Source organism: Podarcis erhardii (assembly GCF_964252035.2).
Source record: "Podarcis erhardii genome assembly, chromosome: 16".
Taxonomy (NCBI): domain Eukaryota; kingdom Metazoa; phylum Chordata; class Lepidosauria; order Squamata; family Lacertidae; genus Podarcis; species Podarcis erhardii.
In genome coordinates this window covers 24284999-24300429 of record NC_138514.1, presented here as the reverse complement: position 1 = coordinate 24300429, position 15431 = coordinate 24284999, and positions in this window count along the sequence as shown.

Genomic DNA, 15431 nt, shown 5'->3' with positions numbered 1-15431 from the left:
AACATGAGCCCAAATACTTCCAGTGTCAAGCGAGGGAGCAACATTATTAACTTTCAACAACAATTATTATTATTATTCTGTTGTTGAAAGTTAAGAACATTGCTACAAGCAATATATCACAGCTTCTATATCCTACATATGGTCAGGGTATTTAAAATGAGAGTCGTCTTAGAGAGCCATAGTTAAAAGGATAAGTCAGCAAATGTGTCCTCTTTTTTGCTCTTCAAAATATGGCAACCCTCAGAAAACGAATGTGGTGCCCTCCATGTAATGCCTCTGGTCCTGCTTACCTCTGTCATGTGGCCCCCAGAAGGGAATGTGGCCCTTGAACCCTGAAAAATGTTATCCACCCCTGAACTAAGCCATGCTTTTTGTGTCATGTCAAAACACAGCCCAGAAAACCAAGATGCCACGAAGTCTGAAGCAGACAGAAATGCAAGAAAGCCACAGGACAGCCCCACACACCCTCTGGGGCAATCCTGTCTTGTTGCCATCTGGACTCCATGAAGGAGGGAACCCAGAAAGATCTCCTAGTGGGTGCCCGCACCATAAAAGACTAGTGTCTTGCTTCGTCACTCATTCACACAAGTAGAACAGACTCCCCGCTTCAGAGTTTAGTCCTCCAACTCAAGGAGCATGGTGGTCCAGCAATGATGGGCACTCTCATTCTCATAGAATCACAGAATCATAGAATAGGAAGAGACCCCAAGGATATTGTAGTCCTACCACCGTCCCGTCATTGCAAGAGATTTGGAATGACTGATTCAGGATACAGTTCTTATGCCGCAGGTAATAATAGTCTGAACTGGGTTGCTGAATTGTGATATTTCACAAGCACACATCCTTAAGTTACTCCCTTTCAAATAATCTTTTTTTTTTTTTTTGTACATATCAGTCTTCATTGACTGTCAGCTGCCATGGCGACCTGTTGGCAGGCAGAAAGGTAGGATATAAACATTGTTAATAAAAGAAGGCATTTATTGGCCTCAACCCAATGGCTTCCGCAAGTCTTCCCTTCTTCCAGTTGTGCTTCTTGGCTTCCCACCTTCTCAGCTGCAGCCCCTGGTTTGCATTCCCTGCTAGTCATTGGTCCATTAAGAATATACAAACATAAGGAGAGCCTGCTGCTGGATCAGGCCAACGACCCATCTAGTCCAGCATCCTGTTTTTGTAGTTACCAACTATATGCCTGAATGGGAAACCCACAAGCACAGGAGCAACTCTCCCCTCCTGCGGTTTCCAACAACTGGTATTCAGAAGCATTATCACCTAACACATTTGCTGACTTCTCCTTTTAACTATGGCTCTCCTTGAGGGCAACAAGGAGAAGGGGACGACAGAGGACAAGATGGTGACAGCAGTCACGAAATTAAAAGAGACCTGCTTCTTGGGAGAAAAGCAATGGCAAACCTAGACAGCATCCTAAAAAGCAGAGACATCACCTTGCCAACAAAGGTCCGTATAGTTAAAGCTATGGTTTTCCCAGTAGTGATGTATGGAAGTGAGAGCTGGACCATAAAGAAGTCTGATCGCCGAAGAATTGATGCTTTTGAATTATGGTGCTGGAGGAGACTCTTGAGAGTCCCATGGACTGCAAGAAGATCAAACCTATCCATTCTGAAGGAAATCAGCCCTGAGTGCTCACTGGAAGGACAGATCATGAAGCTGAGGCTCCAATACTTTGGCCACCTCGTGAGAAGAGAAGACTCCCTGGAAAAGACCCTGATGTTGGGAAAGATGGAGGGCACAAGGAGAAGGGGACGACAGAGGACAAGATGGTTGGACAGTGTTCTTGAAGCTACCAGCATGAGTTTGACCAAATTGCGGAAGGCAGTGGAAGACAGGAGTGCCTGGCGTGCTCTGGTCCACGGGGTCATGAAGAGTCGGACATGACTAAATGACTAAACAACATCAAATTACTTAACAACCGTGTCTGCAGAACGTAGCCACTGTGGTTCACAGCCCCTTCCTCCATGAATTTATTTCATCCTCTTTCAAAGCCTTCTAGGCTGGTGGCCATCACTCCCTCCTATGGGAGTGAGTTCCACAGTTTAACTATGTGTTGCATGAGTAAGTACTTTCTTTTTCTTCGTCCTGAGTCTTCCAGCCAGGTGTTTGCACCAACATCCCAACATCCACCCATGAGTTTGAGTATTATGAGAGAGGGAGAATTCATTAATTTCAAGAAGCTAAGTTAGACACAACCCAAGGATGGTCCTCTTTCCTGCGAATGTTCTTTGTGGAAACATGACCAAACTCTCCTAAAAGTCTTAAAGAACCCTCATCTACCAGCTGTTGCATGCTGAAGCTGTCTCGGGTCCTCAAGTTTCTCCTCATTTGCCTCTGAGATTAACAATTGGCCTGGGCCCAACTCTCTCTACCCCCCCCCCTTGCACCGAAACTTCTTGAGACTTAGACAGATCTGCAGGTGCAGTCTTTGGCCTCAAAATATCATTTAGCCCTTGGAGAAAGCCAGCAGCTCTGTTATCAGGTGGGAACTTTCTGACAAGTCTGTACAGGGTTGAGCTGGGCGGTGGGGGTGGAAAGCACCTATTAGCAGAACAGTTCCATGGAAGACATAAGCTCATGTTCAATTCCCACCCCCAATGATGGCTGTTCACTTTGGGGCAGCAGCTTATACGTACAATCCAGCAGAATCACATCGTAAATCTGTCCTGTTTCCAGTTTCAGGGAGGGGGAGGGGTTGCATGTCTGGAAGCTAAAACAAAAACCAGCAACCCAAAAGAGCTTCTTTCTTTAATGTACAAAATTATCATGACAACAACAAGAAGAAGACGGGGCTCAAGGCTTCCCTCTGAAATACTAGGGTGCATGGGCATAGCCAGGATTTATGTTAGGGGAGGGCAGGACACCCACCTGTCATCATCCCCTGTCTGGCTCTGTCCAAGCTACCTGCACCATGATTGGTCAGTGTGCAGAAGCCATGCCTATCGCTCAGTTGGGTTACCCGTTGCATCGCTAGAATGCACGCAGCATCCTCCAACTGACCTCAGCAAGCATTTTAATTTAAAATATGTTGATTATTTCTACTTTTAGCTAAGTATTTTTATTTATTTACTTGATTTGGGGGTGGCAGCTGCTCCCAACCCTGCCCTTCCAGCTATGCCCATACTAGAGTGGCGTGTGTCTGTGTGTTTGTGTATAGGGACATCTTATGCATAAAGGAATATTACAACATGCAGACAGGTGAACTAATGTCAGTGTACTGGAAGAAGCAAAGATCACCAGTGTCAATGCAATCAACTTCATTGGACTGGTCCTGTTGTGCAGATGCCTGATTATTGTCTCCCAAAGCAACTACTCTATTCCAAACTTAAAAATGGAAAGTGTAATGCTGGTGGTCAACAAAAGAGGTTTAATGACTCTCTCAAGGCAAATCTAAAAAAAAAAAAAGTAACATAAACACCGATAACTAGGAAACATTAGCCTGTAAGCACTCCAGTTGGAGAACAGCCTTTACCAAAGGTGTCATGGGCTTTGAAGACGCTTGAACTCAGGATGAAAGGGAGAAATGTGCTAAGAGGAAGGCACGCTTGGCAAACCCTCACCGTGATCAACTCCTGCGCAGAAACCTATGTCCCTACTGTGAAAGGATGTGTGGATCCAGAATTGGCCTCTATAGTCACTTACAGACCCACTGTTAAAACCATGTTTATGGAAGACAATCTTACTTGGCTACAAGTGATTGCCAAAGAAGAAGAAGTGTCTGTGTGTCTGTGTATAGGGACATCTTATGCATAGAGGAATATTACAACATGCAGCCGAGGGTGTTACAACCCATAATAACTCAAAAAGAGCTTTGCTGGGCTGGGTCAAAGAGCCTTTGTGTCTAGCATCTTGTTCTCACAATGGCCTGCCAGATATCTACCACCTCATCCTCCAAGGAGCTCGATGGAATTTCCCTGTATGAAGTTTGCAACGCGCTTAACTGAATCACGTTTTTGATGTGTCTAGATCCAGCCAAAGTCAATGGAATTCCATATACCATATTTTTCGCACTATAAGACGCACCAGACCATAAGACGCACCTAGTTTTTGGAGACGCACCTAGTTTTTGGAGGAGGAAAACAAGAAAAAAAATATTATGAATCCCAGAAGCCAGAACACCAAGAGGGATTGCTGCGTAGCTGAATTTGATCGAATTAGATTGCAAGAGTTGAGTAGCTGAATTTTATCAAATTAGCTTGCATAGAAAGCAAGCCGCTCGAACGCTGATCTGAATGACAGAAACAATTTCGTGTCTCCGCTCTGGCACTCAGCTTGAACTCAGACCTGCCTTGGCTGCTGAAGCACATTGGTGCTGCCAAGAGGGAAAGGTGTGCTCCTAGGTTGCTGCCAGACAAACAAGGTGAGCTAACCCCTCTGGTCTGTTCCGACATGTCCATTACCCAGTGGAAACACTGAGCCTATTGTTTCCTCGAACAATCCAGCAGAGGAGGTGGCCCATGATTCTCCGCAGGCACCTGCAAATTGACTTCGCCAACTCTGGTTTGGTAAGACAACTCATTAGGTGAAGGAGTTCCCTTGTACAGGAGGTGAGTTATCATGCAGGGGCAATTTCCATATATATGCGCCAGTGGTTCATGTTCTCCTGTCCTGCCCCCTTAATAAAGATCTGAGGGATGAGACCATTAAACCCCTCTTACTTACTTACCATCCCAGCCCACCCATCTGCGGCCACATTGTCCTTTCTTTTATCAGATCAAAATGATTGCTAGGTTTATCGAGGGTGGAATGAGATTAAGGGCCACTATCTGAATGATAATCTTGGTCATTTGATTGCCCTTTATACCCATTGCTGTCTTTTCAGTTGTATATATTGCTTGTTTTATGTTGCTATGGCCGTTGGCTAATGCGAATAAAGTTTATCTATCTATCATCTATCAGTCTATCTATCTATCTATATCTATCTATCTATCTATCTATCTATCTATCTATCTATCTATCTGCACCTATGCATAAATCAGAAAGAACTAGTCTGCAGCAGACAAAGATAATATCCACTGCAGGTACAGAGGGAGGGGCAAATCTCTTAGTTTATGTTCACCTCAGTTCCCCATTTCCCCCCAACCTTAAACTCAGTTCTCCACATTTCTGCATCCGTTTGCAGTTTTTGTTTTTAAATAAAAATGGAGGCCTTGTGAAAATTCATTTTCATTCTAATTTTTCCTAATGCATCCATGTTTGTGTGCAATTTACCCAAATAAATCTCCATATTTCCCCCTACTTAAATGTGTGTTTTTAACGCACGCTTTACCCTAGTACATGTATCTCCGAACCCCATTATTCAACTGGAGAACTGCGCTGGAAAATTTGGAGGTGCGCGAATTTTGGAGGGTGGATGTGTTTCAGAGCTCATATTGTTTATTGGAAAATGCAGATTAGGTGGGTTCACCCTGAAATGAGAACTGTTATCACATTTCTGATATATAATGAAATGAGGAAAATGTTTAAATGGGCTGTTTCCAAAAGACCACGAGGTTTTCTTATAGGTATAATAGGATGTTCCAAAGCTGACAGCGAAATTAAGAGATCAAAATGATGAAAATTTCTAGAGAAGAATGGAGAGACCTCTTCTTGACTATTAAAAATCATTATAGTCTAATGAAACAAAAGCAGTGGAAGAAAAATGGCAAAATAATTGTAATAGGGAAACTTTTTGTAATAGATAAAGATATAACGCAGTAGAAAGGGTTTGAGCAAAAACATTGTGGAGGTGAGGGTGGGAACCCTTCCTATTGTTTCATAACAATGTAATAAATTTGAAAGTTATTGTGAAAAGGTGTGTGTGTGTGTGGTATCACATTTCAGCCCCATCCCTATATATAACCACAGACTGAAAAGATTAATGGGGAGCTTAAGAAGAGTCCTGCTGGATCATGTAGAAGGCCCATCCAGTCTGGCATCCTGATACAATAGTAGTAGTAGTAGTAGTAATAATAATAATAATAATTTATTATTTATACCCTGCCTATCTGGCTAGGTTTCCCCAACCACTCTGGGTGGCTCCCAACAAAATATTAAAAACACAATGAAACATCAAACATTAAAAACTTCCCTAAACAGGGCTGCCTTCAGATGTCTTCTAAAAGTCAGACAGTTGTTTATTTCCTTGACATCTGACGGGAGGGTGTTCCACAGGGCCACCACCAAGAATGCCCTCTGCCTGGTAACTGGAGGGGGGGTTGGTCATGGGCCCACCTGAACTAGCCCTGCTCTGACCACTGACACATGTCCAGTCGTGCCTCCCACTGCTAGCACCACATCTCCACCACGATCTGTGCGTTCAGACTGTGAGTGAAAGGGGCTGCCCACATTTAGCTGTGTGTAGAACTACTCTGGCAAAATAAGGTTCCCTTTGTGGGGAGAGGAGGCATGGAGGGGACTTTCCTGCACTATTTGAATATGTGGGAAGCATTTCTGCTCCGCCAGTGTTCACAAGCATGGCTGGGGCAGAGCAGGTGGCGCTAACCGAAGTGCACAGGCTGCAATGAGCCACCCAGAGGAATCTGGGTCAGGGACCAGGGCATCAGGCGAGAAGGTGGCAGCCATGTTGCTGTGGGATGCAGAGGAAGGCGCTTCACACATCCCAGAAACCGCTGACCTACAGCTAAAACAAATTCATTTTGCCACCCATACGCCTCTGCCAGTGTGGTTTAGTGGTTAAGAGCGGTAGACTCGTAATCTGGTGGACCGGGTTCGCTTCCCCGCTCCTCCATATGCAGCTGCTGGGTGACCTTGGGCCAGTCACACTTCTCTGAAGTCTCACAGCCCCACTCACCTCACAGAGTGTTTGTTGTGGGAGAGGAAGGGAAAGGAGAATGTTAGCCACTTTGAGACTCCTTCGGGTAGTGATAAAGCGGGATATCAAATCCAAACTCCTCCTCCTTCTCCTCCTCCTCCTCCTCCTTCTGCCACTCCCCCCTTCCTCACCTGTGGCCACAAGTCTCCCCAGCTGAACAAATTAAACATCTTCTGTTTGAACCTTTAAATGCCTGCTGTCAGGCTTATGCAGGCAACTAAGAATACATTTCCCCATAGTTGGTTGATTCCTGAATTTAAATTTTTAAATATGTTTTTTACCGTATGGTTTGTTGTTGTTTTTTGTATAATTGTTGTAAACCACTCCAACATTGAGCCAGTGAGAGTGTGGGACAGAGATGTGGGAGACCAGGGTTCGAATCCCCACTCGCCCATGAAGTTCACTGGTTACCTTTGGCCAGTCACTCACTCTCAGCCTAACCTACCTCACAGGGATGTTGTGAGAATTTAAATGCAAGCCTTCCTGACATTTCCCTGGGATGGGGATGAGATGGAGATAGTAGTCAGGTTTGTGCAACATGCAGTGAGGATCTGTGAATGTTATACAACAGTATTTTAATTGTTAGGTGCAGATTTTGCTGAGTGATTTTATTGTACGGAACCTTCTGGAATTTTGTCTATGTGCCAATAAAGGTTTGAGGTTGAAATGTAAGCCAATTTGAACTACCTGGAGAAAAAGGTGGGAAAGCAATATAACGCAAAGCAATCAATCAATCAATCAATCAATCAATCAATCAAGGGGAATGAGACGTCTGCAACAAATGTCTGATTTTTAATGGGTTACACTGCTGCTGATTTTTAAAAACTCTCCTCTTATTTGGTTTCAGCTACAGTGGTACCTCAGGTTAAGTACTTAATTCGTTCCGGAGGTCCGTTCTTAACCTGAAACTGTTCTTAACCTGAAGCACAGGTTAGCTAATGGGGCCTCCTGGTGCCGCCGCTCTGCCGGAGCACGATTTCTGTTCTCATCCTGAAGCAAAGTTCTTAACCTGAAGCACTATTTCTGGGTTAGTGGAGTCTGTAACCTGAAGCGTATGTAACCTGAGGTACCACTGTACTTTTATATGTGCGTACTGCTGCATTGCAATGTTTTAAACTAGCTTTAATAGGCTGCATGGTTTTGAAATGGGCTACTGTGGTTTATCTGCTACACGTAAAATGTCTTTGGAGAGCTTTTATCCTACAGGGTGTCTTTAAAATTACCTTAGACAAATTGACAAAGCTTCATCACTTATCCAGCACTCCAATCTCTGTTCCAGAGGCTCACTCACCAATACAGTGGTACCACGGGTTACATACGCTTCAGGTTACATACACTTCAGGTTACAGACTCCGCTAACCCAGAAATAGTACCTGCGGCATTCAAGTTGAAGCTTGATCTGTGCACATTGAATGACCTGCAAGTTCTCACTGTTCCTGGATAAATAGTAAATAATGCAAACCAATCTCCACCCAAAAGTTGATTCCAAAGAATCCAACCTGAAGTGGGGTTCAACACCACCCCTTTCAAAAGGCTCAGAATGGGTATTTATTTTATAAATTCATTTATTCACTAAATTTATATCTCACCCCTCCTCCCAAGGGGGCCCAGGGTGTGGCAAAAAACAAAACTACGATTAAGCCAACTTATTGGACAAAAAAGATACATACAAACCAGCCTAACGGGTTTATGGGGGGGGGAGGTATTTTTGGTAATGTTTTGGGACAACTAGTTCAGTGATAATATTCAACCTTATGCTGCTTTCAACCAGCTGTAACATCATTTCTTTATGCTCTTTATTTTTGGGCTCTGTGTGTGTGTGTATGTGTGTGTAATAAAATCTCTACATGGTTCCAGCCCTTCCCCCTCTGAGCATCTAAAGTTCAGCCCTGAAAGAGAGGAAATCATTCTCTCTTACAATGCACGTCAGTGACAGTTTCCCTCCATCCCTCGAAGCCATTATTATTTTATTATTATTGTTAACTTCCTGTCTCTCCTTTCATTCCTGCACACATACTCCCTCCCTCCCTCTCTGGGTCTTGCCTGTTTGTTCTGCTTGCAGATTGATCGGACCCACAGTTGAATGCCATTTCGCTTTGCAAAACTGTCATCGCCTGCACTTCATTAATGGGATAATTCACTGGCAAACTTTTTAAACAGCAAAAGGAAGAAGCCGTTGGGGGGGGGGGCGGAGGAGAAGAATTTACTGCCTCAGGTCAATATGAAGGCCAAGATCAACCGAAACTCAGCTGTGTGTACCTTGAATGTTAAAAATGCCACAAGGAGCATCGCTGTTTCCTTTCTAATTACCTTCACATATCAGACTGACTGTCACTTTCCCTGCATTGCTGTTTGGCGTTGAGATGGTTTCTTTGTGTCGAGCTTCAAGTGAGTGAAGGTGGAGGGATGGGGGGAGAGAAAACCCAAAGAACAGAGAATAAAGATGTAATCATGCACCTGCTAATAAGGTATGTGATTTATCCACGATCTGTCTTGTGTTTGATGGCCTCGGTGATGCCCTCCCGTCCACCCAGCAAGCCGATGCAGAGGTAGGAAAGAATGTTTTCTGCAATACTGAGGGAGGGTTGTGGCTCAGTAGCTCAGAGCACCTGCTTGGCATGCGGAAGGCTCCCACTTTGGTGCCAAGGACCTGCAGTTAGGGCTGGAAAATGCCCTGAAGGCTGGAGGGCTGCTGCCAGTCAGTGTGGACATTCCTCAGATAGATGGGCCAAGAGGTCTGACTGTGGCAGCTTCTTGCATTCCTAAAGGTAAAGAGACCCCTGACCATTAGGTCCAGTCGTGGCCGACTCTGGGGTTGTGGCGCTCATCTCGCTTTATTGGCCAAGGGAGCCGGTGTACAGCTTCTGGGTCATGTGGCCAGCATGACTAAGCCACTTCTGGCAAACCAGAGCAGCGCACGGAAACGCCAGTTACCTTCTCGCAGGAGCAGAGACCGAGCAACGGGAGCTCACCTTCTGATCGGCAAGCCCTAGGCTCTGTGGTTTAGACCACAGTGCCACTCGCGTCCCTTTATAACTGCTATTCGACCAGACAAGGAAAGCTTCAAGTTTGACCAAATTTCTAAGTCTTTTTTCACTTGTTTCCAACATTTCTCATAGTTGTCTTTAAATAAGTTCATATTTTTAGCTGTCATGTTGTCTTTAAATAAGTTCATATTTTTAGCTGTCATGTTGGCAAACCAGAGCAGCGCACGGAAACGCCAGTTACCTTCCCGCTGGAGCGGTACCTATTTATCTACTTGTACTTTTTGGCGTGCTTTCGAACTGCTAGGTTGGCAGGAGCAGAGACTGAACAACAGGAGCTCACCCCGTTGCAGGGATTCGAACCGCCAACCTTCTGATCAGCAAGTCCTAGGCTCTGTGGTTTAACCCACAGCGCCACCCGCGTCCCTTTCTTGCATTCTTATATATTACCAAATGATGAGGACTAGAAACATACCTCATTTTTATGATCGCTCAGTGACAGAACCCCTGCTATGCATGTGGGAGGCTCTTGGGTTCCCCGGCATCTCCAGGTTAGGACTAGAAAGGACTCCTGCCTCAAATGAGGAAGGGTCATATCGCAGTGACAGAACATCTGCTTGGCATGCAGAAAGTCCCAGGTTTGAACACTGGCAGCATCTCCAGACATTGCTAGGAGACACTCCTTGTCTGATACCGTAGAAAGCCTTGACAGACAAGAGGAGGGAGCAGTTAGTCTGGCTCAGTGTAAGGCAGTCTCTTATGTTCTTACTGAGCGAAACCCACAGTCATTTCCAGATGACCAGCTTCTGGAGCCTTCAACCTGATTTGTGTGCCCACAAAGTTTTCAGGGTAGTCAGGCGACAATGGCTATTTACATACCCTTCAACATATCTCCAATGAAAATAGGATGGCATTTTACCATTGTACTGTGGAGAGTGTATTAACTTATGATCTCTGTGTGTGGTTTGGGAGCTGCACAGTCAGGGAAAAAACAATGCTGTCCAGGGTTGTAAAGACTGTGGAGAGAATAATTGGGTGCACTCTTCCCACCTTGGATCAAATCTATGCTTCCAGGTGCCATAAGAAAGCTGCAGAGATAGTGCAGGACAGTGTACACCCCGGAATTTATTTCTTTCAGCTTCTGCCTTCTGGAACAAGGTACAGGGTTATAAAGATTATCGTATCGTATCATAGCAACGTCCCATTCCATAATGATAATTTTACTATTTACACCCCGCAAATCTTACTGGGTTGCCCCAACCACTCTGGGCAGCTTCCAACATATAAAAATAATAATAAAACATTTAACATTAAAAAAAAAACCTTCCCTATACAGGATTGCCTTCAGATAGCTAGGGGGGGTTGGATAATTTCATACCCTCCAACATTTCTCCAGTGAAAATAGGGACGTTCTAAGGAAAAGTGGGACATTCCAGGATCAAATCAGAAACCGGGACGGCTTCTCTAAATCAGGGATGTCCCTAGAAAATAGGGACACTTGGAAGGTCTGTATTTATTGAGCATTCATCCTGACTCGCTTGCAGGGAAGTTGAACGAACTTGCATGCAGCAGTTATATAAAATTTATTATATGGTTAAAAACGAGCGTACTCTATTCAATACAACAAATACTAGTATGGATAAAATAAAGTAAAATGGTAAGTAAGCAAAACTGAAGACTTAGTGATTTAAAAGAGAGATAAATGGTTTGTGTAGACCCAGCAGGTTAAAACGATTGGCGTATTTTGTAGGCTGTCGCACAAATTTTTGTGACTGATGCTGCAATCTCTGGCTTTCCATCTTCTAGAAGCAAACTGGACAATGCCAATGCTATTTTTCTAGAAAAAGAGGTGCTGGAGCTCAGCATGAACTGGCTGGGCCACGCTTCAGGAAAAGCCTCCTTAAACAAGCCTTAAGCGACCATCTTGCAGCTTACAGAACACCCTGATTCCTCGAATGCCACCATTTCCTACCTCCTAGTGAAATCTTTCTCTTCACCTGATCCTGGAGATCTCTCGCCTGGCTTACAACTCATTATGCGTGGGGGATCAAATTGTCCTGTAAGGTTGACGAAAATGGCAAATTTTTATATATATCGTCTCTCCCTCCCCAAGATTCCAAATCACCATGCAAAGCTCCTTGGCTAATCCAATCCGATTTAAAGCTAATCCCTTGCCGGCCTAGTATAGTTGAGTGAAGGTATTTGAGAGATTTATATGGACACCATTAGCCTCTCAGGGGCCTTGCTTCTTCGCATACCTCCGAAACACAATCTGATGGAGGAAGGTGAGACCCAGAGGCCTCTTTCCCGTAGCAATGGCTTTTCGTTCCATCCCCTGAGCTGTGTGAAATTGAGGAGGGCGAGGAAAGCGGGGCGCCCTGGCGCTGAAACGAGCCTCTTGAATCATGGAAGCATAGAATTGTTGGGTTGGAAGGAACCCAAGAGTCATCTAACCCCCTGCAATGCAGAAATCTCAACTAAAGCTTCCCAAAAAGATGGTCACCCAACCTCTGCTTAAAAATCTCAACCAAAGGAGAGGCCACCACCTTCTGAGGCTGTTCATTCCATGGTTGAACAGCTTTTTACGATTAGACAAATTCAAGGACAAGAGGGCTATCGATGGCTATGAGCCACAACGGCAATTGAAGGCAGCAGTGCTTGTGAATGCCGGTTGCTGGAAATGAGAGGCAGGGAGAGGGCTCTTGTGCTCAAATCCTGTTTGCAGGTTTCCCAGGTTGGCCACTGTGAGAACAGGATACTGGGCTACATGGGCCTTTGGCCTCACCCTGCTCTTACAGACCCTCTAAGTGTCCCTATTTTCCAGGGATATTCCTGAATTTAGAAGAGCTGTCCCGGCTTCTGATTGGATCCCAGAATGTCCCGCTTTTCCTTAGGACATCCCTGTCTTCATCAGAGAAATGTTGGTTTATGTTATGTTGTAAATAAAATTTCCAATAAATTTTTTTAAAAGAGAAATGTTGGAGGGTATGGTAGGGTGTCCCTATTTCCATCAGAGTATGGAGTTATGCAATGCCCGAAACAAGGAGATAAGTAATTGTCCAACCTTTAGAAGACATCTAAAAGCATTCTGTTTTTATATATGTTGAGTGGCTGGGGCAACCCAGTCAGATGGGCAGAGTATTATTATTATTATTATTATTATTATTATTATTATTATTATTAAGAGCCAGTGTGGTGTAGTGGTTAAAAGCAATAGACTCATAATCTGGGGAACCGGGTTCGCATCTCCGCTCCTCCACATGCAGCTGCTGGGTGATCTTGGGCCAGTCACACTTCTTTGAAGTCTCTCAGCCCCACTCACCTCACAGAGTGTTTGTTGTGGGGGAGGAAGGGAAAGGAGAATGTTTGAGACTCCTTCGGGTAGTGATAAAGCGGGATATCAAATCCAAAACTCTCTCTCTCTTATTCAGGACATTCCTATTTTCATTGGAGAAATGTTGGAGGGTATGCTCTTATGTACAGAAGGCTTACAGTGTCTGCACTGTGCAGGTGCCAACCCACCAACCCACGCCTGCCTTTGCTTGCTGTCTCTTGCTCCTTAACTGCGGCATAGCGATGCAGTTATGGAATCCTGAAAAGGTTCACCTGATCCCTGAGATTAAAGCCACCTGGACAGGCTCCAAACAAGAGGAGCCCGCCCCGGACCAAATGCAAGCAGGGCGATCTACATGGAAGGCCTGGCTCCGTTCTACGGCTCCAGTTTGAAACCCAAAGTTTGAAAAGCTCCAGTTGCAAGAAAGCAGGTCACCTTTAACGGGCCACCAGCCTCTTTGTTGGTTTTCATTTCAATTTTGTGTGATTCCCTGTGACCTCGGGATGCATCTAACAGCCAAACCAGGAATGGGTGTTGCGTTTGGCCGGGTCATGTTTATTAATACAAGCTCTATTTTAAGCGTGGCTTTTGTAAGAACGTTGGGTAGTTTGGCATAACAACTCGCTGTCCTTTATTCATGCATGTTGTTGGACAAGACATTAATCGCCCTGTTACCATCAACAAGGTGGGCCTTTTCAAAGGAGAGAGAGAGAGAGAGAGAGAGAGAGAGCTGACAGCCATTTCTAGTAAGAATCTAAGAAGAATTTGCCAATTCACACCAATGGCCCTGTTCTCACAGATGCCTGTGGGACACCAGAAAGCAGGATTCAAGCACAGGAGCCCCCTCACCTCCTGTGGTTTCCAGAAACTGGTTTTCAGAAGCATTGCTGCCTCCAGCTGCGGAGGCAGAGGATAGCTATTGCATACCCTCTAACACTCCTTAGATGAAAATAAGGACATTTCTCACTTCTCCCCTCACAAGTGACCCTCCTTGACCCCCCATTTTTGTGACCCCTCTGCAGAGCATTTCCTATCAGGAGAGGGGCCAGTGTCGCCACCGCCACATTAATGGGACACAGCACATGAGTCCTCCACCATCCTGAGAAAACCTCTTAATCTCTATTCTATTATATTCTATGGTAAAGGTAAAGGGACCCCTGACCATTAGGTCCAGTTGTGACCGACTCTGGGGTTGTTGTGCTCATCTCGCTTTATTGGCCGAGGGAGCCAGCGTACAGCTTCTGGGTCATGTGGCCAGCATGACTAAGCTGCTTCTGGCGAACCAGAGCAGCGCACGGAAATGCCCTTTGCCTTCCTGCCGGAGAGATACCTATTTATCTACTTGCACATTGACGTGCTTTCGAACTGCTAAGTTGGCAGGAGCAGGGACCGAGCAACGGGAGCTCACCCCGTTACAGGGATTCGAACTGCTGACCTTCTGATCGGCAAGCCCTAGGCTCTGTGGTTTAACCCATAGCGCCACCCATGTCCCTATTCTATGGTAGATTTACCAATAAATAAATTTTAGAAAGGGGCAAGATTAGACTCCTTGTGCTCTGCTCCCAATTTCTTTCTGCCCAGGGCAGCCCTGCTCTCTGCCTGCCCCTCAGATCTGGTGCGTCACGTGGGGCTAGACCACAGAAGCCACAGCCTCTCCTCCTCTTTGCCTGTTTTCCAGCAGCTGCTACAAGCTGCCCAAGGGAGAAGGATGGTGGTAGTGGCCATGGGGAGGCCATGGGGAGGCAACGGGATGCTCCCTTGCAGCCGCGGCCACTGTCGTCACTCGGGACAAGCACTGACTCATCCTCCTCCCCGCATTCGGCGGTGGCAGCCCTGGTGGGGGAAATAGGGACATTCTGAGTCCAGTCTGGGCAGCAGCGACTCTTTCCAAAGGGCTAGGAGCTGTGAGGGTCTCCTGTGGCCTTTAGCCTGAATTTGGGCCTCACACAGAATGCTGCTAACTGTATGGAGAGCGCTTGAGTGCCACATCGGATCCGTGAGGCCGTTGCTGCTCTTTCGAGAGCTGGCACATGCAGCGCGCCAAAGCGTTCTCAGCTGGGGGCTCTTGGTATCACTGCAATGCAGTTAGCGATAATCCTCCCTTGGCAGGATAGCGTGTGGGCTGCTACCCAGCATGCCTTGCAGAGCAATTTTGCTTTTATAAATAGAAGGTAGGAGAGTGCAGAAATGGAGAGAGGAGGTCACGGGACTTTTATGCCGTGCAAAGGAGAGGTTTTGGTATTTATTTCAATTCAGTTCAATTTATGAATCGCATCCTATAAAACGCCTC